The sequence below is a fragment of the Cryptotermes secundus genome, unplaced genomic scaffold (assembly GCF_002891405.2).
Source record: "Cryptotermes secundus unplaced genomic scaffold, Csec_1.0 scaffold1307, whole genome shotgun sequence".
In the NCBI taxonomy this organism is placed as follows: domain Eukaryota; kingdom Metazoa; phylum Arthropoda; class Insecta; order Blattodea; family Kalotermitidae; genus Cryptotermes; species Cryptotermes secundus.
Genome location: NW_019718290.1, coordinates 347,550 through 374,552, shown reverse-complemented (window position 1 = coordinate 374,552; position 27,003 = coordinate 347,550). Strand labels below are relative to the sequence as shown.

General features: G+C 43.8%; 1 protein-coding gene across 5 annotated transcripts in view; it reads left to right on the top strand.

Moving 5' to 3' along the window:
- Nucleotides 1-27,003, top strand: part of LOC111875779 (Krueppel-like factor luna) — a 284,213-nt gene that overhangs the window by 190,502 nt on the left and 66,708 nt on the right. The window contains exon 3 of one of the 5 annotated variants that reach the window (XR_004512670.1): nt 25,011-25,103. The exons of the other annotated variants lie outside the window; for them this stretch is intronic. The gene's annotated coding sequence lies outside the window, so the exon portion shown is untranslated. The remainder of the gene's footprint in view (nt 1-25,010; nt 25,104-27,003) is intronic. 5 annotated transcript variants of the gene reach the window in all.

Here is a 27,003-nt window from a genome sequence, read left to right as displayed (position 1 = left end):
GTTGGATAGCAGCCCTTGCTTCTGTTCCACCCGAACACGACACACCACCGACTGTGAGATCTATATGAGATCTTGCCCTCTTCCCACCCTGAGGATGGCAGCTGGACTGCTCGCCGAAACGCTAGAGACCCTTAACATTCTACGGTCCGTATTCCTGAATACCGAAGTCATGTATTTAACTTCAGCCACAAGAGCCTCAGAACTAAATAATTTCAGATAGTTACGACAGAAACAGAAGATGACTGTGTCTGAATTGATATTGTAGTGTCGATGTTTTCCGATAGGAGGTGCTACCAGACTGTTATAATTATGCTTATTCTATGAGCATGCGTAATCAGTGAGAGCCTGGTTTTCGTGTGTCCCTAAAGGGCTATGATGTTTAGGAATGGATGAGTTGAAGGGAATTCCAAGCAGTGGACGTACCTCCTGTGATTTTCCAAAAAAATACGGTTTATAAACCAAACCCAGATGATAAGCTTAATAAACTGGAAAGAACGCCGTTGAGAACTTCCAGTTTTTGTTATTCTCTGTTAGTTAGTTATTTAGAGAGGGTGGGTTTCCCCATGCACCGCGACCAGTTTGATCTATTGTGCTTCCCTCTATGATATTCTACCAGTCTCTTTACCCTACCGATAAATGGTGCGTACCATCAGTCCCGCCGAGCAAGCGAGTTCGGCCACTTGCTTAGCGGTGTCTATAATGCTTCCCCCATCTATAAGAGGCCTTAGAGGCTATTGTTGGGCGGGAAACGTCCTGGAATTTGGCTCAGTGATCCCCTTTGGGAAATGAGGTTCTTTTACGTGCCGTAAAGTTACGACACGGGACACACAGCTTAAAGTCCCTCCCGGAGGACTTGTTCCCTGAATTTTTCCGCCCTTAAAAATTCGACGACCTCCGCCGGGTATTTGAACCCACGTATCACGAGTCATGAGGTGGGAACGTTACCTCTAGACTACGGAGGCCGCGTTATTCTCTGTTAGAACTTTGTGTTTTATTTTCTACCAAATGGAGCTAGCAGCAAAAGGAAGCTGTGTAATTTAAGAGTATCGAAGAAATGACCAAGCGGAGGAGACAAGAAAAGTATTTTTGTTGTTGCGTGTCATGCCTCTCAGTTAACCTCTAATTTGATCGCTTCCCACTGCCGCAGTGGAGACACGTTGTTCCCTGCATGTCTTGTCATGTACACAGACCTATTAACTGTAATTTCTCTACTTCTTGAGGCACAGTTGGCAGGACTGATTTGTATGCTCCCTGCGTGAGATAGTACCGTGGGGTTGGAAACAGGGAGGGCGTAATCAAATTTGAGAAGAGCAGTGAACGATTAATTATAGGCTGCTCTATGAAGTGAGGTTATGTTGGATTGCTTACAGCGGCGTCTGCTGTCGTCTTCATATCGAGATGACATGGGTCATGTGCTGTACAAAACAGAGCATTCGTAAGCTTCAATCTGAACACCTAATGGAGAAGAAGCCAGTATAGCGACTGGCTACGGGCTGGACGACAGAGGGTTGGAATTCGAGTCCCGGTAGGGTCAAGAATTTTCTCTTCTCCGTGTCGTCAAGACCGGCTCTGGGGCCCACTCAGCCTCCTATCCAATTGGTACCGGGGTTTCTCTCCCCTGGGGTAAAGCGGCCGGGGCGTGAAGCTGACCACTCACCTCCATCTAGTGCCGAGGTCAAGAAAATGTCGATAAATACATCTACCGCTCATACGCCTTCATGGCGCAGTGCTTAATTAGTTAAGCACAGGCACAATTTCACCTTTTTAATGGATGGAGAACTTCCTCGGAGAGATGATATAGTCTCCTGGTGTGTGACGCCGTTTAGTTTCGAACCTTGGACCCACAGTAATGCAAGCCGGAGTGTGGATCTCTATGTTTAAGAAGCAATTTCTTAAGCGTGAGATTTGTCATTGTCATTACGCAAATTCAGATTGCCATAGCAACAAACTCTGGAGCGTAAACACGTTGCATGAACGTAAGTTATGTAGCAGGTCACGAAGGAAGAAGCAGTCTTTTGTTTCAGTGTACCGTGACTATTCTGTGAAGATAATATTTTGATACGGATGTATGAAATGTATACTGTATAAAGGAGCCGGTTTAAGATTGACTATTTGTTATTTTGGGGGGAAGGCGTTAAATGTCGGCCTCGATGTATCGTTCGATAACTTGTGGATCTGGAAAGGAATACGAGAGAAAGCAGAAGTTAATAAATGGTACGGAATGATGAGCAGAGTTACTTTTGTCTGAAGGATAGAAGGGACAGGAGAAAATAGAAATGGGAAAGATATGGAAGGGGAACAGGAAGAAGAAGAAGAAGAAGAAGAAGAAGAAGAAGAAGAAAAGAGGATGTGGAGAGGGAGGACGAGGTGAAAAAGCTGGTATAAAAATGAGCTGTAGAATAGAGGTAGTAGTAATGAAGGTGGAAGAATAGGAGAATGAAGCAAAGAAGAATGGAAGAAAGGGAGTATATTAAGAAAAGGAGAGGAAATATAGAGGATGAGCAGGAAATTGAGCGAGAGAAGGCGGAGAATATTGAAGAATAATACGGAATGGGACCAGTCACGAAGAAGTTGGAGGAAGGAGAAGATTAAGAAAAAGGGAGGAGGAAATGAAGGAGAAGAAAGTAACGGAGAAGCAGAAGGAGGGAGAGAATAAGAGGGAGAATTATATGAGAAATGCTGCATGTTACGCCCATTTAATATACACTTTTATTTTAGGCCCCCATCAACTCACAGGTTTCCAAAAAATTTGTATGCATCTTTCAGTTTCCTTTGAGGTCAACGTCGCCTCCATATCTCAGATCTTTCGGTTTAATCTCCGTTAGAATACTGAAGATTCAAACCTGGTGTTCGTTGAATACAATCGTTATCGCCATGCGAACCCGCTGTATGCAGTGGTACCTTCAATTGAAAACTGTTTAAACAAGACTGTAGAAAACGTACTTGATTTCATGGAGGGTTTAGCGTTGTGCCACGGAATAAGGTACCGATATGTTGCGAAATTGGCACATTTCCCCCAGTCACTCATACACGAGAACTAACCTTGTTTCGCCGGAGTGATTACATTTAGCAGATGGTCCCCAGACCGCACTGTGCTGTCTCTATGTGATTTAACGCTCTGAGGAACACTGGCCCATCGGACTGTATGTGCCACCTGTTAATTTAATGGTCAGAAACTCCACATTATACCCGCAGAATATATTTGTGTGTTCCTTATGGTTCGGCTTTGTAGGGGAGACGTAATGTGTTTCCCGTGAGGTACGGACTGAATCTCTATATTATCTGTGTGTTCCGTATGGTTCTCACAATAAACAGCGACTGTTTCCCTAAACAGCATTAACCGGTTGGGCTCTGTAGCGGAGACGTAATATGTTTCCCGTGAGGTACGAACTGAATCTCTATATACTGTATTGTGGCATGCAGACCCGTTGCTAGGCAACGGCCGCGAAATGAGCATTTATACAACTGCCGTTGCTAAGTAACGGCTCCGCATATAAACATATTTCCACGGCACCTAAACAACAACGGAGGAACGGTGCTTCCTGTGCAGTCCGTGCCCAGATGTTATAAGCAAGGCCGGTTAGCTAGCAGGTTTTAACTGAATTAATACCAGTGTATGCCTTGTATAAATGTTACTCAGTACAGTGCAGTGACAAGGGTGCATAAAGTCCATAGTGACCTGGACGCCGTGAGCGCGCGGATGGCCCCAGAACCAATGAGGACGCTGTAGAGATAAACTCATGAGAGACCGTTCCGCCTGTACCCCTGGTATCCATCATGGCAGTCCGATTCTGTGTTTTAAAACGCACAGGAAAATATTTAATAAAAAGTTGTCGACATCCCATTCGAGGCCGCTGCGGGTTATGGACTGTCAGCCTAAAGTCGACATTCTGCTCTTCATGTTATCATTCTTGTTTATGACAAAAATACCTCTGACAAAAGAAGTTTGTTTTAAGTTCTAACCATTCGGTCAGTAGGAAACTGTGTATGTAGTACAAATGTATTGCCCCTTGTTCTGTTCGAATGTAAAGAATTCCTCAAGGTTTGATATTGATATTGTTCTCCCTGACGTCACTCGTCCCCTCTGAAATACAGAGGTTAGGCATATCTTTCGAAATTGCCTTCCAAGAGTTCACTTGACCTCAAGTAATGTTATCTAAACAAGGAACCCCTTGGTTACACAAGTTCCATATTGGATAACAGTTATCCGTGGACAGGACTTCTAACAGCTTAGAAAATGCAACGTGTATACAGTGTGTTGCATCCACTGTAGGCACGAGCATGCACCGTCATGAGTTAGTGACGCAAACCGTGACGGCATCAACTAGAGAAGCGGGAAATTCAAAAATACTGACAGGACGTTCCTGTTGTAAGGTTGGCAACACAGGGGTATATACAGGGTGATTCACGAAGTTTTACCCCCACTTAGGGAGGGCATTCCTGAGGTAATTTGGAACAAAAAATGTTAATATACTAATGGTATCCGACTCATAATTAAAGAGATACAGTAATTTGAAAACTGGCGAAAAATCTTTTTTTCTTCGATTTTCAGTCAAAACAAATTAGAAATACAATACAAACACTTTTTAAATCGTTAATGTTTTAGGAAAGAAGCATTCTAAAACCATTTTTCCCCCAATTTCTTAATTTTGCTTTGTGCAACATTTTTCATCGATTTTGTGTTACAAAATCACATTATTTTCAGCGTCCCGTTCTGTAAACATACCAATGGTTGCATATCACACCCTTCTGTCAATCTGTTTTCTTTAAACTGTAGTGCTTTAGAAGACGACTGGATTTACATAAGATTTTCAAAAATGTCTCCCTGCACGTCAGCACAATGCGCTGCACGCGTATGAACCGCTCTGCCTATCTACCTACGAGCAACATTCAAACCGGTCTACCTTATCTGCTGACATAGCTGACTGGAACGTATGGTCGCCCACGCTGAAGCATAGCGCTGTATTCACAATGATGCGTTTTGAAAATCTATTGTTACTCCGTAACTATTAAAATCGACCACAAGTTTATAAGGAAATTTTGCAGGAAATAACCCCAGGAATATGTACCATAAGCCAGGTTAAAACTTCGTGAATCATCCTGTAGTAGCCTGGCCTCTAGAGTAGAAGAAATTTACAGCAGGCTACGTTAATATCATATCCGACATAATTGATAAATTCATTTTGCTTCAAGTGTATTTTATGTAGTTTCCCCGTGTTTTGTCTGGTAAAGGTAAAGCTGTCCCTATGCTTAAGTAATTGAGCAGTACGCCATGAAGGCGTATGAGGGAGTGGATGTATAGATCAACATTTTCTTGACCTCGGCAGTGAGTGGTCTGCTTCACGCCCCTGCCGCTTTACCCCCCGGGGAAAGAGCCGCCCGTACCCATTGAATATAGGAGATTGGGTGTATCCCAGAGCCGGTCTGGACGACGTGGAGATGAGAAAATTCTTGACCTTACTGGGACTCGAACTTCGACCCCCCGGTCGTCCAGCCCATAGCCAGTCGTAATACAGAGTGTGCTGTGTGGCTTTATTGCGCATTCTAAAGGAAAGTTGCACATGTCTGTCTGTCCGAATGTAACAACTCTGGAAGTCCTCGACATTTTTTTAAAATAAAATTTGATATTGAGGATGTTCGCTGACATATGTCGGCATATTCCAGTTTTATTTGAACCGAACACAGTGACACATACCGCACGCGAACACATGTGTTCGTTTCTGCGTGCTTCTCGGGTCTAACTCTTTAAATATTTATCAGAAAAAATAATGATTGAAACAAGTTTTGTATGGAAGTATGAAACATGCATTTTATGTGTAATATTTTACAATGGAGCATTGGTGGAATGATGATTAGGAGGGAGAAACTGAGGAAACTCGATGCCACTTCGTCCATCGCGAATCTCACATGAAGTTACCAGGGATCGAACCCGAAGCCACGCCATGAATAGCTACTGTCTGAACCCTTGAGATATGGTTCGTAAGGTTTGGTATTTTCACGCGATGAAAATTTATGTTATGGTCTGTATTGTTATGCCGTATAGTTTGGTACATGGGTGCTAACGTTTTGGGAAGAACACGCTGCCTCTATATTCGAGCTAGAAGTGCTATAAAATAGACTAATAGAGTCTAATTTTTACTATAGGAGCACTGTCATTCATCATCACTTATGCCATTTGATTTATTGGAGACTGAAATATATGCCTGGTCAGTAAAATTTAAGAGTTTATAGACAGTTAGTATCTTCAGAGTACATTCTTACGTCATACCAGAGAACATTTTGATTTTCTCTAGTGGCAGCAAATGTAATATAACTTTGTTCACGTGATTGAAGTCTTCATCTTGGTATTCTGCGGTAGAATTTGGACGCAAGTTGGAAGGGCGCCCGAGGACACACTGTCGAAAACTCAAACATCGGAGCAAGAAGAAGAAGAAGAAGATAAAAACTAGTCACCCTCTTCCTTTCCCCCGTTGACGTCACAGGTTCATAACTAATTGAAAATCTCGGCCCCTATTCTCGTGTAACTTTTTCTTGCTTTTCGCATTTCTTCTTTTTTAAGTTGGCCGCCGTTCGCCCTTCGGCCCCAATCGATATATCTGCGAACATTCGTGGCGTCAGGTCCATTACGGAGTGGTGTCCAGAAATTGCGGAACCTGGCGTCCCATAGCTGTTACTGTGTAGACTGCATAACTTGCGTTTGTACATATTAATCGGAGTAATCTCATCGTTTATAGTCCTGTGGTGAACCATCCGAATTCCATGACTAACCACACAAACGTTCGGTTTTTAACGGGAGCGGAAGAGTTCAGTGGTTAACGCCAGAAATGCCAAGTGTCGAAAATTTCGACGTATGTAAAGATTGATATATCTCACAGAGTATGATATCTTTTGGCAGTTTATCTGAACTAAGTAGTCAAGAAACGTGTGGAGGGAAGATTTTGCTTTTTCTGAATTTCGTGTCGGATTAGGACAGCGCTAGTAACAGGATCTATAAGGGCTTAAATAACGTAACGTGTCACTGGCGTTTTAGTGATATCCTATTTATGCAGATATGTGATCCTTTGGATTTGAGGTTCTCACAGCCGTCACTATGAATAGTGCTGTCTTTGTGTGTAGACGTAGCCCGGTAGATGTCTGTCGACGTTTCGGAAGAACCTACTGCCTCCGTCTTCAGTGTCAAAGAATGATCCAAGCAAGATCAGCGGGCCGTGCACATAAATCTTGATTCGGATATAGACTTTGAAATGGACACAAAGAGAAGCAATAGGCTCTTTTCTACCCTGGAGGTGGGGGGCAGTACATTCTTTCGAAATATCGGTGAATTTTTTACCGGTCTACGCGATATTGTATTTCAGAAGATAGCATTCCTCATGTGGGCTTTATATCTGTCTCTTCTTCCTCGGTATTATTGTCACTGGATGGGAATGTCATTTAACGACGCTGTATCACGATACAATCTCTCTTGAAGGCAAGAAGAAAAAGGTGAAACTATCCGTGTAACAGGCCATGGCAGTCCATAGGGTTGCGAGACGTCGAGGCTCCTACATGTTTTTAGACAGTCAACTCACAGATGGCGGTGAGGTCAGCCTTACGCGCCGGCCGCCCTTTACCCCCAGAAATATTCCTGGTACTCATTTCTGTTAGAGACTGAGTCGACCTCAGGTGCCATAGTGCGTCTGGGAGGATTAGGTCAATTGAAAAATCCAGTGACCTCATCGGGAATGGAAACTCGCGACCTTCCGGCTTGTAGCATAGTGCCCCTCTTTCATGATAGGTGGAAATATCGCGGGTATTTCCTGTCCGTGAGTGAGTGTGTCTCACGTACATCCTGGAGTCATAGCAAGTTGTCCCGCGGTGCGGCTGCTGTGCTTGCAAATAGGGCACTTGCCCCTTCTCCGGCTGGGGCGCGTCTGAAGGAGAAACATGAACGCCTCGAAGCATGGGAATCGGTTGAACAGAGGCTGATCCTAGATCCTTCAGCTCCCAGTGACCAAGAAGGGAGAAGCGGACGTTGCAGGCGTTGTGACGACATAGAAACATTTAGTTTCATACTGTCTGCTGTTTCTCCTTATCCTGCATTGTCTCCTTTACTGTTCAGTGGTTCAGTTTACGACACACTCAGATTCTGCAGTGTGGAATGGTAGGATGGCTCGTAAATTTGGAAAATATTTGGAACGGAGGCATTCGACACACCATCCCAGCATTGTTTCGCTGCACGAACCGAGGAAAACGACAAAGAACCTCAGACGTTCCGACTGAGATTCGAAACGAACACCTCCCCAATTCAATTCTAAAGCGTTAACTCTCGACCGAGTTGTTCTCTGCCTTTGTCTTCGTAATTATCTCATCTTCCTCCTTACATGCCTTCTTCGGTTTAAATTTTATATTATCCGTTATACTACTTTTCATTATTGTTCCTTGTCTTGTGTTCATTTTAGGAGCCGGGGTAGCTCAGGCAGTATAGCGACTGGCTGTGGGCTGGACGACCGAGGGTTAGGAGTTCGAGTCCCGGTACGGTCAAGAATTTTCAGTTTCCCAGTCGTCCAGACCGGTTCTGGGTTCCACCCAACCTCCTATACAATGGGTACCGGGGGTAAAGCTGCCGGGGCGTGATGCTGACCACTCACCTCCAACTAGTGCCGAGGTCAGGAAAGTGTGGATCTATACATCCACTCCACCATACGTCTTCATGGCGTAGTACTTAATTAGTTAAGCACAGGAAGAAATTTACCTTTTACCTTACCTTGTGTTCATGTTTACTCTCATCTGTATTCTTCCTTGTTCTTGACTTCTTTTTCTTCTCCTGATGCGCAAATGCGCACAAAGTTGCGCAATTGTGAGTGAAGTCGCTGCGGACTTACGGCACGGAAGCACGCAACGTGATTGGTAATCATAATCAAAAGAATGAGATAAAATCTTCGTACGCACAAGAATAAAAGAAATCTTAGTAAAGTTAGCTTTCAAAAAGAATGGGGTGGAAGAGAAGAGGCAATGCGGGCAAGAGTGGCTTACAGACCCTCACGCAAGGAGAAGTGAACAGATACAAACAGAGAGGGCTGTGAACTTCCGTCTGAATGTGACGTTGCTCTGTGCTTTTTTTGCTCTGTTTCCGTGGCGTTGCCTCGATTCTACACTCTTTGCTGTGTACGTTTTCTCATTTACCCCCTCCCCTCTGCCATCCCTGTACAGACTGATGTAGTGATTTAAAAGCGTCTCACCCCTCAACTCTATTTTCACTCTTTTTTTTTTTACACTCGGTCGACATTGTATAAAAGAACACAGAAGATAGACATTCAAAAAAGAGAGATTCCTTCTTGCTGTGTGGCAAGGTATTTGAGTCTCTTCCAACACAGTTCAGTAGGTGATTGCTGAAATCGTTCGTGCATGTGTATAAGAGGATGTTGCTGCGTTCAGGTAATTGTTCAGGCCTTTCTTCCTGGCGCCCTTCCTTAATAAAATCCGGCGTAAGCGACGTGTGAAGGAAAGAAGTTGAGAGCCTGACTGCCTGGTGTTACCGTGCAAATTTTTGGCTTCATTTAGAGCAGTAAGCTACGCGACGTTACTGGGCCGGAGTAGTACAGTCTGTATAGCGATTAGGCTCTAGGCTGGACGACCGAAAAGTAGTAGTTCGATTCCCGACATAGGCAACAAATTTATTCTTCCCCATAGTGTCCAGACCGGCTCTGGGGCTCACCCAGCGTCTTATAAAATGGATATCGGGGAGTTTCACCCTGACTCGTAAAGCCGGCCACCCACCTCCATCTCATGCAAAGGTCAAGAGGTATGATAAGATGGTTATGAAGTAACACGGAAGAGGAATAAGACAGGCTACCTGAATGTCTTCTTTTAAAGGCTTTTATTTATCTGTTTCTCTTATTCTATCTTTCCGTTCCCTTTCTAAGCTTGCCAGCAGTTCACTTCTGTGTTACCGTAACGTATTCCATACCTCAGTAATTAACGGGGATTTGATCCGGTATCATAGGAGTAAAAAAAAAAGTAAAGCTATACCTGTAACAGGCCATGAAGGCCCATAGGGTTGTGAGTCGTTGAGGCTCCCACATTATCTAGACAATCTGCTCAAAGATGGCGGTAACGTCAGCTTTACGCGCCGGCCGCGCTTTACTCCCCAGGAAAATTATTTAATTACTGGTACTCGTTTCTGTTAGAGGCGGAGTGAACCCCAGGACCATTGTGCGGCTGGAAGGATTAGGTCAATTGAAAAAAATCCAATGATCTCATCGGTATTTGAACCCGCGACCTTCCGACTTGTAGCATAGTTCCTCAACCACTGCGCTAGTGAGTTCACTAATTTCTGCGCGCGCGCGCACGCACGCACACACTTGTGACGTCATCACGACAAACTTATCTGTCAGCATTTCTTACGAGAATATAAAGTCGTACTGTGTGAATCTTTGACACCTGAGAGAAATAGGGAGAGGGAGGAGAAAAGGGGGAGTTTAGATGAGAGTATTGAGAAACAGAAAATGGTTTATAAATAGTACATAGAAGTTCAGTCCGTACCTCACAGGAAACACACTACGTCTCCGCTACAAAGCCCAACCGGTTAATGCTGTTTAGGGAGACAGTCGCTGTCTGTTGTGAGAACCATACGGAACAGAAATGCACTCTGTGTGTAGGTGTACAGAATGCAGAGGTTTTGAATATTATAGGAGCTCTGTATAGTTACCACTGTGCTTTAATGGGTTAAGCTACTAAATATGGTTTGTACAAATCGCCAAATGATATTAAAAATAAGAAAATATGAAATGAAGAAGAAAGTTGTTTTTATTGAATTTATTTTTTGCATTTTTTGCTTTACTAAGAGCTTCGTGAAAACACGATGCAGTAAGTAAAATCCATTCCTTCTGAATTCGAAAATAAATACGGATTTTCCAGTAATAATCAAATGAGACCGTAAGCTTGGCCACTGTTTTGGAGCAGCAAATCGGATTAGAGTTGTCTTAAAATTTTCGTTGAGCAGGAGAGAGAATCGTATTAAATTTCATTCCATTAATACGCGAGTAATATAACGTGGAGCTTAAGTTACAGCAGGAACAGTAATAATAATAATAATAGCAAAACATTCATGGCGGTGTTAATGTATTGTAAGAGCTTATGAATTTTTCATCATCAGAATTGTGTTCTTACGAGGTGCGGCAGCCATGAATTCACGTGTGATCATGATTTATCTGTGGAGCAGTAAAACTGCCTACTGCTGACAATACATTAGCCCCTATCCAACTGATGAATAAGGGTGCGCATATGTCATGGCAAGCACCCGTTGTAGTCACGGGCAAGGGAGGCAGGAATCCACGATCACAGTGGGCGTGTGTTAAGATCATACTTAATTGCTACAGTGCCAAGCTGTCATTTGAGATTGCTCGACCTTTTGTTCGTTTATTGGTAAATAAGAAAATTTCATTCAGGATGAAATTAAGAGGAGACTGAACTCGGGTAATGCTTGTTACCATTCAGTCCAGAACCTTTTGTCTTCTCGTCTGCTGCCCAAAAACATAAAAATTAGAATATACAAAACTATCATTTTGCCTGTGATTCTGTATGGGTGTGAAACTTGGTCTCTGACATTAAGGGAGGAACATAGACTGAGTGTTTGAGAACAAGGTGTTCAGGAGAATATTTGGACCGAAGAGAGATGAAGTGATAGGAGGTTGGAGAAAGCTGCATAATGAGGAGCTTCATAACTTGTACTCTTCTCCAAGTATAATTAGAATGATCTAGTCAAGGAGGATGAGGGGGACAGGGCATGTAGCACGAATGGGGGAGACGAGGAATATGTATAGGATATTGGTGGGAAAACCAGAAGGAAAGAGACCACTAGGGAGATGGAAACGTAGGTGCGAGGATAATGTTAAAATTAACCTTAGAGGGATAGGATCTGGTGGTATGGACTGGATAACCGGTGGAAGGCTCTTGTGAACACGGTAATGAACCTTCAGGTTGCATAAAATGTTGGGAAATTCTTCAGTAGCTGCAGCTTTGGCGACTCCTCGAGAAGGGCTCAGCTCCACTAAGTTAGTAATTGGTAAGTGCAGTAAAACCTGCCTTAAACAGACCCTTTATTAAACGGAAATATTTTCGGGTCCCTTGACTTTGGGGCTGAAAAAGATGTTAAATAACCTGGATTAAACGGAAACTGTCTAACGCGACAACGGAAATCAAAATAAGCCTTTATACGGAAAATTTCCAGTCTTCCGGAATACATCGTTTAGAATAATTTTAGGCATTCTATACATTCTACAGAATTTTGTTTTCCCTAACGCTTTAAAATAAGCTTCTAAGGGTACTGCACTACCTGCACTGAGATTCAGCAGAATTGTTTTTCCCTTCTGGAAATTGTATTCAGTAAGGGCTCTAGGCCTACAGTTTTACTTTAGTCTAGCAGTTGTCATCATGGCTACAAAGACAAGAGTTGTGCTTGATCTTAACACAAGATTAAACATGATTCATGCGAGTTAGCGAGATAAATTGTCTGTTAAGCAGATCATGAAGATGTTTAACGTCGGTAAAACTCAAGTGTATGAGATTCTAAAGAAGAAAACGGAAATTTTGAAGCGGTGGGAAACTTGTGCTAACAGAAAAATACAAAGATAACTTAAGAAAACTGCAAAGGAAGACGTTAATGAAATAGTGTTGGAGTGGTTTGTCAGTGTGAGGGCGAAAAATCGCCGGTTGTCGGGTCCTATGGTACAGGAATATGCTAAAAAAGTCGCTGAAAATCTGGGGAAGACTGAATTCAAAGCATCTAACGGATGGTTGGAGAGTTCGGAATGTTAAGGTCCACTATCGTAAATTATTAATGCAATCTTTGCTCGTCAATACAGATTCTACATCATCCGCCTCTGAACTTGCAAGAACTGTCCCGGTTCTAGATGCGGTTATTTGGTTAAGTCAAGCAGTAAAGAAGTTGTTACCAGAAACTGCGGCAAAGTGTTTCGAAAAAAGCTGGATTTTTTGCGGTAGAAGTTACTCGTAGTGTAGAAAATGAGAATGACCAGAAGAACTTACAACATTGCATGAATGAAGCTGCTTTCAGTAACTGCAATGCTGAGGACTACATCAACATAGACAAAGATGTGCAAACAGAACCAGACACAATGGATATCGATGTATTAGTTGAGAATTTCAGAGACAATCGAAAAGGAAGAGAGGAGGAGGAGGAAATTGACATTGTGATAGAAGAAGAAAAGTGTACAGTGAAGACTTATCAGGACGCTGCCAACAGTTTAAAGGTACTGCAGGAGTTTGCCATGCAGCGGAATGATTCAGACATGCTTACTCTAATTTCTCAAGCTAAAGTGTTTGTGGAAAGTCAGGCAGCCAAGAGAGTAAACTGCGTGCAAAAAACTCTGCCGCAGTTCTGGTAAAATTATAAAAAGTGAGTACTGCAGTTTTTTCCTGTTCAGTGTAATGTTTGCATATGTTCAATGATTATAGTGTGAATAAATTAATGAGCATGTTTTTTTGTTTTGTCTCAAATACGTTTATGTCCTGGTTTAGTTATTATAGTATACCTTGATTAAACGGAAACCTGGCTTCAGCGGATTTTTTTTTCTGGTCCCTTGAGATTCCGTTTAAGACAAGTTTTACTGTAATATGTATAAAGAACTCCACAAGAATTTAAAATGTACGTAGTTAAAATAGCTCCAAATATTTCTTCATTCTTTGCTTAAGAGGAAATGGTAACATATAATTTTATATCACATGGAGAACCGGGATAACTCAGTCAGTAAAGCGACGGGGTATAGGATGGACGGCTGGAGTTCGATTCCCAGTAGGGTCAATGTTTTTTCTTCTTCACAGCGTCCACACCGGCTCTGGGGCACACCCAGCCTCGTTTTTAGTGGGTACGGGGGGTCTTTCCCTGGGGGTAAAGCGGCCGGCGCGTGAAGCTGGCCACTCACCTCCAGCTGGTTCCGAGGTCAAGAAAATTTGTATCTGTACATCCAATCCCCCATGCGTCTTCACGGCGTAGTCCTTAATTAGTTAAGCACAAGGACAACTTTACCTTTACGTTTTATATATCAGTTATCTTGTGAGACCAGTTGAAACATTGCATGGAATATTTACGAAGCACATAAAACTCATTTTTAGACAGAATGGCCCCTCCCCCAGGTCTTGAGATGGAAAGTGTTAACACGTATTTAAGGAAATGGATTGATGCACTCTTGGGCTGTGCGACATCAACTGGCGGGACACGCGCGGTTCAGGTGTTGCCAGTTGGACGGCCCTGATATAGTAAATTATAAAGACTGAATGATGAACCAATTACAGCACGTGTATCAGGCGTAATGAAGACTGGGTCTCGAAGTCACAGGAGGCAGATGTTTCTGTGTTGGCTGAACTGCGTTTATATTTTAATGTTTGATGTGTTCTCCTGCCCTGTGTGTATGTGTCAAGTGATATGGAAGGCAGCGGTTGTGGCCTATTAGAGGTTCTATCTTTGCTTTGCCTGGAAGGACAGAAAAACCACAGAGATAATCAGGATAACTAAAGTCGCAGCCGAGATCTGAACCGAGCATCTCTCGAATACATTTCCAGATCGTCATCTTAGTCGGTCTGTCTCAGTTGCGTTGAGGGTCGAACTGCAATGCAGGGTGACTCAGGGATTTCCTGATGATGACTGCAGATCTCACATGATGTGCGTCAGTTCATCCCCGTACTTGTAGGTTTACACGTGTAACAAACAGTGAGCCCGAAGGCAAGACAAACTGCATACAAAAAAAAACAGCCATGTGTCCACAGAAGCGGCCGTTATGTTGACGAGGTCTACGTTATCTGAGCCTCGTTAGCTGGAGCCAAGTACCGGCTCTGCCCCGGTTTGGGAGCAGTTTTTGTTTGGGTTTTGTCGGGTTGCCGTAATCGATCCAGCTTGCGCATGTAACCAACACAACGAGGTCCCCGGGAATGTACAGAAAAAAGCATCAGTACCTTCGGAATCCCGTGTCTTTCCGTCCTCACGAGTTTTTTATTCTTCCCTGAGCGCAATGGTGGTCATCGCATTCATTCTTGCAAGCCGGTCATGTAAATGGAGCCGTGAAATTAGGCAGAATTAATTATTCATTTGGGATGTAGACGAAACCTTCTCGATTGTCTGCATAATAATAATAATATAATGCTAGCCGGAGAGAGAGTGGGAGATGAAGGTACTAGACATTTTACGTTTTTGAGCGCGAGAGATAATTCATTTTTGTTGGCTTTCAGGTTTGTGTGCGTTAATGGTAAAAATGAGATGAATTGAATTAATGGCTTCTGTACCTTTTGACCTTAAACATCTCACAGTCTGGCATTTACGATGGATATTAGCGAGTGAGAGAGAGATGAATTTTAAATCATATTTACATACAAACAGGAAGAGAACGAAGCTTCTTCAACCCCCTACAGAAAAAAAATCCACCCTCCAACAGGCACACCCTCTAGCAACTTCACCACCCTTACCCATCTCCAATTGCGGATAGACCATACACACGAGGTCCACACGGCATTAGAATTACAAAGAACTACCACACTCATTTAAATTACAAGGTAAAATCGTATTCAAAGGACTTTGTTATATACGAGCCGTGTCCCTGTAGGCTTCCAGTGTTACCAAGGGACTCTCTCTCTGTCCCTTCCTCCTACCCTTACAGCGACGTAAATTAAGCTCGTCAGATTTTGGGAGTCTGCCATAACCTGTGGATGAAGCTAAGGCGAGCGGAGCAGAGTCGAGCTATGTAATGTGATTACATGAGGACGTCGACGCAGACACGCACAGCACAACAGTACATAGTCTGAACGACTTGGCTGAACATTTTTGACGATTTTGTAAACTGCAGAACTCTCGTATTGACATTTAAAGCCGAAAATTCGCCTGATTAGAATTTAAACATTCAGTCCGTACCTCACAGGAAACACATTACGTCTCCGCTACAAAGTCCAACCGGTTAATGCTGTGTAGGGAAACAGTCGCTGTTTATTGTGAGAACCATACGGGACACACAAATACACCGTGTGGGCAGAATGCAGAGTTTTAATATGTTAAATGCCGTGGTACGTGTAGTAACCACTTTGCTCTGTGAAGTTGAAACTGGTATCTGATCATTTCGGGATAGTCTGGTCAATGTAATGTCTGGCTTTGGGTTGGGCAACCGGGATTCGGTCACCTGTCCACTGTGTACCTGGGCCTTTCCTCCTGGGGGAAAGCGACTGGAACGTGGAGTTAACCTTCCTTCCATGTAGCGCAGAAGTTACTACTGTGGCATGTCTACTGAAAGTCAGAATTTTGAAGCCAGCAGAGACAGCCATTGCTGGGGAACGGCTTTGAAAACACCCGTTGCTAGGCAATCACGTGACCATCGCATCAGGGACGCAGCAATAGATGAACTGTGGGAAGCTGAATTTTCTGTGTGGTCCGTGCCAGGGTTGTATAACAAGGACCGGTTGCCGTTATGAGATGAGCCTTGAGACGGCAGTTAGAAGAGTAGGAGGTTGGTGTGAGATGGGCGCCAGCCTGCGAGGACGCGAACCCTGGAGCACAGGAACATCCACTGTTGGAAGCCGTTACCAAGCAGTGCAGTGAAGACCGTGACTGAGAACACTAGTCTCTGTGTGTGATAGTGATTTGTAAAGTGTAGTCACGAGTTGTTTAAAGAGTCCAGTAAATCCGATTACCGATCCAAACCCCGTCTAAAGTCACCCATCACGTGACAACACTACACTGTTAAAGAAAGGGACAATTTTTACCCGTCCCTCACATATTTTCACGTCGCCTAGGTATATAACGCGACAAGAAATGAATGGTTTCCGGATTAGGTGAAGCTGTTTACTGGATAATTCGTTTACAACTACAGTCACTCTGAAGTGTCCTGCAGACGATGAGACCTGACTAGTCCGTCGTCTTCTGCTTCGTAGCTGAGCTTGTTTCTTCTGCTCTGAGCTCTGTTCTCTTTTGTTCTAATCTCTTCTCAATTCTCCTCTGTTCTGATCTGGTCTGGTCTCTCTTATTCTACTGTCGGACAGACTAGGAGACACCTTCAAGGGTTCAATTGCACGTGTTCTATCCGCCAGTAGCTAGTGTATTCGTTGGCGCGGAAACTGCACTAGTTCTGATTTTTCACTTGCATGGTAACGTCTCTTATGCACTCATATGCGTTGTCGCGTGAACCTGTTTCATTGTCACTCCGACAGCGATACAGAACCGTGGATACCGAGCCGTTGCCGAACAATGTACGCCCGTTGTGACTCAGATATTCTGGCTTTTAGGCGGCACGCCACAACAAATTCAGGGCCGAATTTAAGGGTGAGCTTCCCGGGGCGATTTTGAGACATGTGCGTCTCTAAAATCACGAATAGTTAGTTTGTATTTTTAGTTATTATAATAAGAAGTAAGAGCAGAAAGATAGTTATTATAATCTAATTCATTTTTAGTGAGAGGGGCGTTCCCATTTTGATAGCCGTGGTGTCCCCACAATTGTAAACCCGGCTCTGAATCTTTTTAACGAGTGCCACAGAAATGTTACCGTTTCAAGTTACATAATGAGAGAGACAAATCATGGTAAAACCGAGGAAGCCTTGGATCTGCGGTTCAGTTCAAGAGGCGTTTCTAATGCGAACCCAAAATCTCACAAAGCAGACTTCCTTTTGTGTAAAATTACTGCCTCTAAATCGTGTCATAAATATATTTTCTCGGAAAAAAGGAGCCCAAAGAGTATAGTGGGCAAACAATAGGGCTGGCCCGAGGGGTGGGGGATGGAGTTATATTGTGTCTTGTGTCACATCTCCACTTGAACCCGAAGCTCTTTTTTGGACCTGTCTCTCTAGAGAACGTGGTTTATCCGGGCAGATGAAGACAGAACTTCTCTCCGATATATATTAGTTGAGCAAACACGCGAGGGTAAATAGTGCCAATGAAGGACAGAAGGCAGAGAAATCAGTGCCCCACAAACCAGTGGCTGAGCAGACTTTCCGACTTCGTCCACGAGCTGGACATGAACCGTGAACGCATGCTCAGTAAACACTGAAACCCTCTTAACCATGCCGTAATTTCTTGCTTCAGAGGACACGGCATTTAGACCTTGCGTTCAGAGCAGTAATCCATCGACTCGATATATTAGCACTTCAGAAGTCAGTAGTAACTATACGTACCGCCTACATTAAGATGAATAATCTCTTTCAGTTGCGCCATGTGATTATCTGAATAAACAGCGATTATGTCTTTAGACTGCATTAATTAAATAGACAACATTTTCTGTGACGGAGGAACGTTATAACGGGTCAGTATATAACGGACTTTGAATATAATGGGCAACATTTGACTGTAAAGGTAAAAGTTAAGGCTGTCCCTGTAACAAGCCGTGAAGGTCCATAAGGTTGTGAGACGTCGAGGTTCCCACATTTTCCATAGACAATCGGCTCACAGATGGCGGTGACGTCAGCCTTACGCGCCGGCCGCTCTTTACCCCCGGGAAGATTCCTGATACTCATTTCTGTTAGAGGCTGAGTCGACACCAGGGTCATAGTGCGGCTGGAAGGATTAGGTCAATTGAAAAAATTCACCTCATCGGAATTTGAACCTGCGACCTTCCGGCTTGTAGCATACTGCCTCAACCAACTACGCTACCAATGGAGATGTTGAGGTACTAAGAAAGTTTTGTGGTTAGAAAACTATTAAAATAAAAAAAAAATAACCCCGATAAAAGTCTCTTATGTAATCACATTGTGTGTGCACTGTGTGTATCCTGCGGTGTACTTCCGTGAATGCTTCTTATCTCTGTTGTAACAATCATTGGTGATAACGGACATACATTTTCCCCTCTATTAATCAGTCATAAGGAGGTTCTAATGTAATATTTACATGGAATGACTGTCAAGGCTTCCCGTGGTTTTCCTCAGTCCGATAGCAGATATTGAATTGGTACCCAAATTCCACTTGGCGCTTCTTGCTTCACGTGTAGCCTTCCCAACGGTCACACCAACTTCTTTCATACTTGAGGACCCCTTAAAATGTAGTATCTGTCATTGTCCCCCCCTTTCCCCTCCGGTTTTTCATTTTAAAAATGTGCCACTCAATCGTAAAATCAAAATTCTGTAGCCCCAGTCTACAATGGCTAAACAAAATTGTTAACGGGAATCAACAAATTAATTCATGAACACCCGGGTCAGTGAGCATTGCTCAGGCCCTCGATAACTCCTCTTTCTCCGCCATCTTCTCACCCTCCTCTTTCCTCTTCTGTTCTTCCTCCCTCGAACCCCTCTACCGCGCCCCCGCTCTTCCTTCTGCTTCATCCTTACATCATGACCTCACTGTTGTGCGTTCAGTGCCGCTGTCAGGACACGAAGCCCTGGCCGCAGAACCAGTGGCAATGGGCTCACTGCTCTATGGCACTTAGCGAGAAGGCTCCCTTTTGCTGCGAACTGGCAGACTGCAATATGAAAATGAACCTCTCCCTCTGTTTCTCTGAATGTTCATTAATTAAGGAGAAGTCGAGGAGGCTGGTATAATTAACCCACAAGTGCAGTCGGCCAGTGGATGTGTCACAGAACTGTGTGTGTACAGAGATGTCTAGTCTTAGCGCGGAAATTATCCGCTTTCTGGATGAAATCGCGATGTCTCTATCAGTTACGTCCTTAAAGTACAGGAATTTAACTTCAGAAACACTGAATTTTGTCCACAGAGTATATTTATACGCTTAGTTTGAGTTTCATAGTGAACAGCGATTAATTGCATAAGTAGCAGTAGCCGATTGGTTTCCGTAATTTATGTGTTTTCTCTGGGGTAGGAACTGAATTTCTCTTCTCCTTCAGACGCTAATTTAGTCAGAAAACTACCCTACTGTTATGAAACCCAAAGGACCATTACCATATTCACGACAGCCCGCCAATGGTTCCTGTCTTGAACACAATGAATACTGCACTCCCTCTGTTTTTCGTCCATTTTAATATTATTATGGGGCATGCGTTAGCGTAGCTGGTTGAGACACTGTGCTAAAAGGAGGAAAATTCTGGGTTCGATTCCCGATGAGGTCATTGAATTTTTCAATTGACCTAATCCTTCCAGCCGCACTGTGTTCTGGGGTTGACTCATCCTCTAACAAAAATGAGTACCAGGAATATTCTTGGGGGTAAAGGGCGGCCGGCGCGTAAGGCTGACAACACCGCCGTCTTTGAGGCGATTGTCTGGCAAATGTTGGGAGCCTCGCCGTCTCACAGCCTTATGGGCCTCGACGGGCTGTTACACGGACAGCTTTACCTTCTTTTTTTTAAATATTATTGTCATGGAAATTAAAATCTTCCATCTCAGGCCATCATTCACGAGCATGTTTCAGTTCGGGTGCTGATCAGTTCAGCTAGAGAAGGGCCGCGTTGTTAGCTTAAGGAACAAAGCCGTACATACTTACTCTGTAAGTGGGTTTACACATATTTCCCTTTGTCAACAAGTGTGAATCCTTCTAAGCGCAAAGAAAGGAGAGATAAAGGTGGGGTGGGACTAAGTCCCTTGTACTGCGGCCACTTTTGGCCTATTGTACCAGCCCCAGATGATAGGTGAGGGTGATTGTGGAGCAGTTGGTGGAATGAAGATTGGCAGGGGAAACCGAAGTACTCGGAGAAAACCTACCCCAGCGCTACTTTGTCCACCACAGATCGCACTTGACCAGACGTGGGATCGAACACGGGCCGCCGCGGTGGGAAGCCAGCGACTAACCGCTTGAGCTATAGCGCGGCCCCGTGGGTTGGGACTAAGTCCCTTGTACTGCAGCCACTTCTGGCCTATTGTACTAAGAGATAAAGGTAAGTGTAGAAGATGGGGAGTAGTGACACTGCAGTTTAGGGGGGGGGTGGAAAGCAAAATATCGGCTTTCAAGGTTCCCAGCCAGTGCCCGCTTATCTTTCTGGTTAAGATAGGTTACACACTGGGTAAAGCGTTGGGAATGGCTCGTGTGAACACGATAATGAACCTTAGGGTTCCGTAAAATTCTGGAGTAGTTGCGAAATGGTGGCCTCACAAGAAGGACTCGGCCCCGTGGAGTTAATTAGTTAGTTATCTAGTTAACTTTCACAACAACTTCTTCCATAACGAATTTGTCACGAAACGAGTTTCACTGGCATCTGCGCATCTCTTTCTGAATCTACCCATATTGGTTTATATTTTATTCTGCGATTGTGGGAGTTGTCATGATTGATGGATAACTGGGACTATTGATCCGAATTTAAACATTGGGTAGAGCAACACAGGTTCGTTTCACACGGTTGCAGTGTCAGGAAGATGTTGATCCGTATGGAACATAAAGCTAACATCTTTTGAACTTGGTCTTATAAAAGTTTTATATTAATCTGGAGTCGAGTAACCCCCCCCCCTCACCCGGGGTTTGTTTCTACCAACTTATTCTCGTTCTAACTCCTAAAGTGAAGATGTTTTAATGTTACCAAGAACTTCTCTCGTCATTAAAAGTTCATTGTAAAGATTTCTTTTTTGCAGTCCGGCATACTTATTTTTCCTTATCGGTTTCTCGATTTCTGTTAATCCTTAGAGCACAGTGGTAACTATATACACCATTTGCTTTAACGTTAAAAGTAACCCCGTGTTTTGTGGTCACGGTATGTTTGTATATTTTCATGTGTTTCTGACTACTAATAGTGATAAGTTTGGCCGCGCCATAGCTCAAGCTGTTAGTCGCTGGCTTCCCACCGCGGCGGCCCGGGTTCGATACCGGGGTCTGGTCAAGTGGGATTTGTTGTGGACAAAGTGGCGTTGGGGTGAGTTTCCCCTGCCAATCTTCATTCCCCCAAATTCTCCATCATCATAATCATCCGGGGCAGGCTACAATAAGCCAATCAGTAGCCGCCGTGCCGAGTGGACCCATTTGGACTCCTCCCCCCACACAGCGAATTAAAAAAATTAATAGTGATTAGTTTGGCTTTATAATGGAGACGCATTGTGTTTCCTGTGAGGTACGAATTGAATTTTTAAATATTGTTCAGAAAGAAATCTAACCGTCCAAATGGTAACATGAAAATTTCGCTCGAATGTAGCCATCCCTGTGTTAGACCTTCCAACGTTGATATAAAAATTACTTCCAGTCATACGGAGTAAAATCCCGGCTCACCTTCTTTCCCTCATGCTTCATACTATATTGCTCTCTGAAGCTTTACGCTCTGTCAGATACACCTCTACCAGAAGGAAGAGTGGCAGTGCCTGGGAACCTTCAGAACCGGAGTTAAAAAAAAAGTTGCCCCCTTCCCCCTTAAATATGGTGTCTCTCACTACCTCCCCCCTACTTTCTCTGTCTCTGTCCCCATGTCTGACTGGTTTAGTCAAATTAATGTTCTTCTTACAAGACGCCTGTATGCTTTATTGTTGCGTACTCAATGTATGATGTACGCTCAGAGATGTTTTAGGCAAACAATGCCAGGTCGTTTTGTATCTCTCTCTATTCAGGCTTCAAAGGGTTAAAGTCCGTGGAAGCACTTGTATCCATGGCAATTGGTAATGAATGTACTCACACCGCGGTCCCTCCCCTCAGCGGCATCTGCCCATATATAAGTCGTTAAAATTAGATTAGGGGCATATAAAAGAGGCGAGGGATGAACCCGTTGATGAACTATTTACAGGAATGCATTGCGACGTACTGCGGGCGGGACCTAATGATTGGACAGCCGGGCGGAGTGCGGCGCGGAGTTCTATATTCTTGAACCCGGGAATAAAACTGACCTGACAGTTGACGTCACGTTTGGAAATCTCATTACCAGTGTGGTAACACAAAGTGGTTCCCGGTTAAAAATATAGAGTTGAATTGAAGTAGATAAATTGACTAATTCGGCGCAGATAAAACAGTACACAACGAAGTAAAATAGGGGCACTGTCCTTCAAGCCGGAATTTCGCGGGATCGAATCCCGATGAGGCGGATTTCTTTCAATTGACCTAATCCTTCCAGCCTCACTATGGCTCTGGTGTCGACACAGCCTCTAACAGAAACGAGTACCAGAAATCTTTCTGGGGGTAAAGGGTGGCTAGCGCGTAAGGCTGGCAACCTCACCGCTATCTGTGAGCCGATTGTCTAGAAAATGTGGGAACCTCGACGTCTCACAACCCTATGGGCCTTCACCGCCTGTTACAGGGTTAGCTTTACCTTTTTAACTTTAGTAAAATTTATTGGGTTTGAGGTTCTCACAGCGGCGACTATGAAGAGTATTGTCTTCTGGGATATGACGCCGTGTAGTCCGGTAGAATTTTACATACGTTTCAGATGAACTTGCTTCGTCAATCTTCAGAATCAAAGAATGAGGCAAGCAAGATGTAGCCTGTGTTGCTGGTAATTTCTTGGCCTATTATTCGACCCTGAAAATGGAGGCAATACATTATTCCGAAACGTCAGTGAACTACCGCGTTATACAGCGTTGCATCGCAGACGACAGGCATATTTATCGAGATCTAATCCGTTTTCCGGAGGTAAGTAAAAACAAAATTAGTAAATTGTTAATTATTGTGGTCTGGTAGGTATTTACCAATTTCGAAGAAATCTGTTGCCTTCTTTTTCAAGGTGGAAGATACCTGTGTACTGTATCCATAATGTGATCTGAAGTTCCCATGGCGGAGAATATGAACATCACAGTCTTGTGGGAAGTATCGCAATGTAGTCTAGTTGAAACTTATGAATGTTTCGGAGGAACGTACTGGCTCCTTCTTCAGGTTTATTGTATCCTGAAATTAGTGACCGCGCCTTCTCTATAAACAGTGCATATAGTCTACCAGTCTACACATCACATCCCCGAGAACGGTGACCTATATGAACGCCGCAAAACCAAATTTCGATCTGTAATCATAGTTTGGGCCAGTATATTTTTCATAATTTAAATTAAAGATATTCAATATAGATTTTAGGCGTAGATGAGAGGATAATATTAAAATGGAAGTATTGAGGGTTATAACATGCAATTGCATTTATCCTCAGACGTCTTCGACGTTTCCAGCAGACAGTTAATTGGCGCGGCATGACAATGAACGGGTTAAGAAACCGGTAAACATCATGAGACTCACAGCCCTTCTAATATGCGGTCAGTAAATATTTTTTAAACTCGTTCTTTTCCGAGGTCTTTGTTGAGTTGGTATGTTTACGCTCTCCATTTTGTGGGTCTGTCATGAAATGGTGGACAGATATTTTCTAAAAGAAGAAGTTGGTCGACAAACAGTTTAGGAACTGGCTCATAACAACTATGTATGGTACGCATGCGCGCAGCACACCTGCGGAAGCTCTGAGTCATCGTGCACGCGGCCACACTTTAGGATTGAGTCACAAAAGTAAACTCTTGTAATAAGCGATACAGGTGGTTTTGTGAGAGCTCTCAGCGCGGTGTATTCTGAGCTCTACACATCTCTGATAATAGGGGTCGTAGGCTCGAGACCAGCTCCTTAACATTCAACACAATCCTCGTTCAACTCCTGTCGTCATAGCCTAATACTCGTATACTATTCCAACTCATTCTGTTCCAAGAATCCGTTTCCCATGTGGGTTTCCTACCAAAAATCTTCTTACAGTTCTTGTATCCCGGCTGTATGCCTATCTGATCTTCACCTCCTGCATTTCACTGTGTTAACTGTATGAGGTTTCATACCGAAATTCTTCTTACGTTTCCTGTATCCTGACCATGTGTCTAGCCCGCTATAACCTACATTTAGCTGTCTTAACGGGGTCTTTATATGTGAGGTTTCCCACTTAAATTCTTCATATATTTCTTATATCCTTGCTCTGTGCCTAGCCTATGGGAGTGTTCTAGATTTCACAGGCTTATCAGAGCCCTATTTTATGAGTTTTCATACCAGATTATTTCGTATATTTGCTATATGCCTAGCCCATCTAGTGTTCCAGATATCACGACCTTACCTTGCCTGTTTCCGTTGAGATTTCCTGTGAAAGCCCCTCTTTCATGTTTTGTATCCTGTGTGTGCGTGCCGAACCCATGGCAGCACCCTGCAGATTATTCACCAGCTAACGTGTTCCTCTCTGTTTCTTTGCAGGTAAGAGAAACTTCACGTTGGAAGAGCGATGATTCAACGACGCTGGGAGAGGCGTGAGATATTGGGAGAAACTGACAGGCCGAGGTTGGATACGTGAGTTATCTGGGAATACACGTCTCATGTTTTTAGACTCAAATATTAAGACGTGTCTCTTTTATTTTACCTCGTCAGCGTTTTTCCAAGTATCAGCTTACATATATCGCATTTTCCGAGAAGACTGACGTGCCCTATATTTAACAAGCATAAATACACGTTCTTCACCCGGGACATGGCTGTCTGCCTTGCGAATATCACGGTGTAGGGTAGCTAGGGCCTGTCACAGTGACCGCGCTGTCTTAGCCCGCTCAAACGCTGGGATCGTGGGTCGAATCCAACTTGCATGGATATCTGTGTGCATGTAACAACCTTGCGACGGGCTGAGCCCCCGTCCAAGGAGTCCTACCGACTGCGTAAAAGTATCAACAAACCAAAGAAGTGGTCAAGGTCCAACAAAAGGCTGCAGAACTATAGTTAGACAGACAGACAGACAGGACTTAAGGGAGGGAATAACATTAAAATTAAAAAGACAGGGTTAACTAAAAGGGAAAAGTTGGCCGCGCCATAGCTCAAGCGGTTAGTCGCTGGCTTCCCACCGAGGCTGCCCTAGTTCGTTCCCGGGTCTCGTCAAGTGGGATTTGTGGTGGACAAAGTGGCACTGGGGCAAGTTTTCTCCGAGTACTTCTGTTTCCCCTGCCAGTCTCCATTCCACCAATTGCTCCACAATCACCCTCACCTATCATCTGGGACTGGTACAATAGGCCAGAAGTGGCCGGAGTACAAGGGACTTAGTCCCACCCCACTAGCATAAAAAAAAGGAAAAGTTAGTAATAAGCATTCGAATTACACCCTATTATGTACGTACTTGCACAGCGCTCAGACGGCTACTTGACCTTGTAGACCACAGCCTGTGGCCTTTGTTGTGTTTGTATCTTATCAGTAAGAGCAGTCCTACGTGATTCATAACCTGGTTCCGACTTGCTTTCGGGATACTACGGTTCGAATCTCTGCCGGGACACCGTCTGTTCTGGTTAAAGTTTGCCGTGATTTCCTCAGTATCTAATTCATAAATATTTCTTAACTTCTTGTGCTGTAGTATGTATAGGGTGTTTGTCAAATCGGTATCTAATTAAGGGCCGGAAACAGTTCTGCAATGCAGGTGTGAGATCTGTACTCCGCGGAGAAGCTGATTGTATCCACGCGGAGTCCAGTGCACCAGTTTTATTGTCAATAAACATGTTTCTGTTTATTTGCCCTAAATTAAGAGAAGATCGAACTTGGGTAATGCTTGGAACCATTCACTACACAACCTTCTGTCTTCTCTGCTATCTAAATACTTGCTTACTTACTTACTTACTTACTTACTTACTTACTCATTCACTCACTCACTCTGAGCCCTTCTGGAGGAGCCGCAAATTCTGCAAGAATTCTCAAGAATTTCCCAGCATCTTATGGAACCTAAAGCTTCATTAACGTGTTCACAAGAGCCCTCCACTGGTCCCTATCCTGAGCCAGATCAATCCAATCCATACCATCCCATCCCATCCCATCTCTCTAAGATACACGTTAGTATTGTCCACCCACCTACGCCTTGGTCTTCCCAGTGGTCTCTTCCATTCTTGCTTTCCCACCAATATCCTATACACATTCCTCGTCTCCCCCATTCGTGCTACATGCCCTGCCCCCCTCATCCTCCTTGACTAGATCATTCTAATTATACTTGGAGAAGAGTACAAGTTATGAAGCTCCTCATTATGCAGTTTTCTCCAACCTCCTATCACTTCATCTCTCTTCGGTGCAAATATTCTCCTCAACACTCTGTTCTCAAACACTCAGTCTGTGTTCCTCCCTTAATGTCAGAGACCAAGTTTCACACCCATACAGAACCACAGGCAAAATTATAGTTTTGTATATTCTAATTTTTATGTTTTGGACACCAGACGAGAAGACAAAAAAA